We start from the raw sequence: 3,588 nt of genomic DNA on the forward strand, positions 1-3,588 counted from the left end.
GTACATTATGAGCAATGTCCCACACTGTCAGTGTATGTTGTCTGGACAACCAGTACATTATGAGCAATGTCCCACAATGTCAGTGTATGTTGTCTGGACAACCAGTACATTATGAGCAATGTCCCACACTGTCAGTGTATGATGTCTCGACAACCTGTACCTTATGAGCGATGTCCCACACTGTCAGTGTATGTTGTCTGGACAACCAGTACCTTATGAGCAATGTCCCAGAATGTCAGTGTATGTTGTCTGGACAACCAGTACCTTATGAGCGATGTCCCACACTGTCAGTGTATGTTGTCTCGACAACCAGTACCTTATGAGCGATGTCCCACAATGTCAGTGTATGTTGTCTGGACAACCAGTACATTATGAGCGATGTCCCACACTGTCAGTGTATGATGTCTCGACAACCTGTACATTATGAGCAATGTCCAACACTGTCAGTGTATGTTGTCTGGACAACCAGTACATTATGAGCGATGTCCCACACTGTCAGTGTATGTTGTCTGGACAACCAGTACCTTATGAGCGATGTCCCACACTGTCAGTGTATGTTGTCTGGACAACCTGTACATTATGAACGATGCCTAACACTGTCAGTGTATGTTGTCTCGACAACCAGTACATTATGAGCAATGTCCAACACTGTCAGTGTATGTTGTCTGGACAACCTGTACATTATGAGCGATGTCCCACACTATCAGTGTATGTTGTCTGGACAACCTGTACATTATGAGCAATGTCCCACACTGTGAGTGTATGTTGTCTGGACAACCTGTACATAATGAGCGATGTCCCACACTGTGAGTGTATGTTGTCTGGACAACCTGTACATTATGAGCGATGTCCCACACTGTCAGTGTATGTTGTCTCGACAACCAGTACATTATGAGCAATGTCCAACACTGTCAGTGTATGTTGTCTGGACAACCTGTACATTATGAGCGATGTCCCACACTGTCAGTGTATGTTGTCTGGACAACCAGTACATTATGAGCGATGTCCCACACTGTCAGTGTATGTTGTCTGGACAACCAGTACATTATGAGCAATGTCCCACAATGTCAGTGTATGTTCTCTGGACAACCAGTACATTATGAGCAATGTCCCACACTGTCAGTGTATGTTGTCTGGACAACCAGTACATTATGAGCGATGTCCCACACTGTCAGTGTATGTTGTCTGGACAACCAGTACATTATGAGCGATGTCCCACACTGTCAGTGTATGTTGTCTCGACAACCAGTACATTATGAACGATGCCTAACACTGTCAGTGTATGTTCTCTGGACAACCAGTACATTATGAGCAATGTCCCACACTGTCAGTGTATGTTGTCTGGACAACCTGTACATTATGAGCGATGTCCCACACTGTCAGTGTATGTTGTCTCGACAACCAGTACATTATGAGCAATGTCCAACACTGTCAGTGTATGTTGTCTGGACAACCTGTACATTATGAGCGATGTCCCACACTGTCAGTGTATGTTGTCTCGACAACCAGTACATTATGAGCGATGTCCCACACTGTCAGAGTATGATGTCGGGTGTCGATGTACCGACATGTGTCAGATTGTGTTTGCAATATTTGCATGTGATAGGAATACTCACGAGTGTAGTAAGATTTCATGTGGTCGAAGTTAGGTCGTTTTGACAGGAGAATGTATATAACAATATATAATCTAAATATCTGAAACATATTCGTACCAGTTTACTTTTATTCTTATTTGTGCCATTCAACAAACTATCACGTTAATACAAACATGACCTTTGTTGTTGTCGATTTTCATAACTAAAGTCGAATCGTTGATAGGTCAAAGTTACGACTGATTTCAGTAAGTGCGTTGTGTTTAACGCCACTGCTTGTACAGAATTTGAGATAAAGTGCCAGATAAAAGCTCAGAGCGACCGAAAGGTACTGTGATGACAAATCAAAGAACATACTCCGGGCGCATCTGCATAGCGTATCACCTTGTCTTAGACCACTGGGAGTAGTCTCGGGCCCCACACAGGCCTTCAGTGTTCCCATCGACAAATGCTTATTCGTGTCATGTACACACTATGTTCCATATGGAGTGAGTGACTTGAGTTCAACGTCTATTCAAAAAATATTTCAGTTATATTACGGCGTGACAGAATAGAATATATTTTAAACTCTACTGATACAAAACATGAAATAAAATGCGCTGCTCAACAGCTGAAAAATAATAAGTCTCTTGGCATTCACGGCATCATTTATGAGCATATTAGCAATTCAGTAGATGCATTGTTAGATGATTGTTTCAAACTATTTGACATAATATTCGACAGTGGAATAGTTCATGAATCGTTGCATGATAAGACCAATATATAAAAACAAAGTCTGAAAATTACAGACCTGTCACTTTACTAAACTGCATGGGGAAATTATTTACTTCAATCCTAAACACTCGCCTGACAACATTGAAAGATAGCAGTGGGTTACTTTCAGAAGTTTTGTTTGTTTGTTTGTTGTTTAACGCCGCACTCAGCAATATTCCAGCTATATGACGGCGGTCTGTAAATAATCGACTCTGGACCAGACAATCCAGTGATTGACATCATGAGTATCGATCCACGCCATTGGGATCGATGACATGCATCGAACAAGTCAGCGAGCCTGACCACCCGATCCCGTTAGTCGACGCTTACGACAAGTATAGTCGCCTTTTAGGGCAATCATGGGTTGCTGAAGACCCGAATCTTCACGGGTAACTTTCAGAAGTACAACCTGGATTCAGGAAAGGATATTCCGCTCCCGATCATGTTTTCACATTGTTTCACATTGTTTCACAACTGAAAAAAAACAATTATATTGGGGAATACATAGAATTCTCTGAATCATTTGACACCGCCTCAAGAGCAAGCCTCTGGTAAAAAACTTGTGACTGGTCATGCCGAAGGGAAGTGCTTCAATATAATAACAGTACATGTATAAATATATAAAACTTTGTGTTGCTTGTAGAAATTCAACCATTGATTAATTATTTATTTTAATGTTGGAGTGAGACAAGGTGAACATGTATCATCAACTCTATTTTTCCGAAGCGATGCACTTAGACATTTACCACTTTGGTGAACCCCATGAGACGGATATAGTGCTGACTATCCTGAAACATAATCGTGGCGAACCGGGATTCATAGATTTCTGGTACGCCCAAGGGACGCAACTCTGCATGACGAATTGGCCGCTGAAGGTGATCGGACATACACGAATTGATTGCAGATGTCATCTTAATATTTGCAGTTCGTGACATTGCCTGAAACTGTTCGACAACTAAAGATACACTTCGACAACAGATCAATTCTTTCTTTGTGCTTGGTATTGTTCTCCTGTAGTGTTAACCCAAGCCTCACCAGTGCTCAGGGGCTTTAACCTAGCAAAGCGTGACAGTCTACCTCAAAGATCAATATCCATCCCGCGGTGGATGTAAATTAAATTGATCTGGAAACTAAAAAAACCCTACAAGTCGTAAGCATAACACCACGAGCCCACTCCGAAGCAGATCTATCAGGTTTCTATGGCAACAAACAACAAACAATCGAATAAATAGATGAAGCTTGC

This window comes from Haliotis cracherodii, unplaced genomic scaffold (assembly GCF_022045235.1).
Source record: "Haliotis cracherodii isolate W230 unplaced genomic scaffold, xgHalCrac1.p SCAF_1, whole genome shotgun sequence".
Lineage (NCBI taxonomy): Eukaryota > Metazoa > Mollusca > Gastropoda > Lepetellida > Haliotidae > Haliotis > Haliotis cracherodii.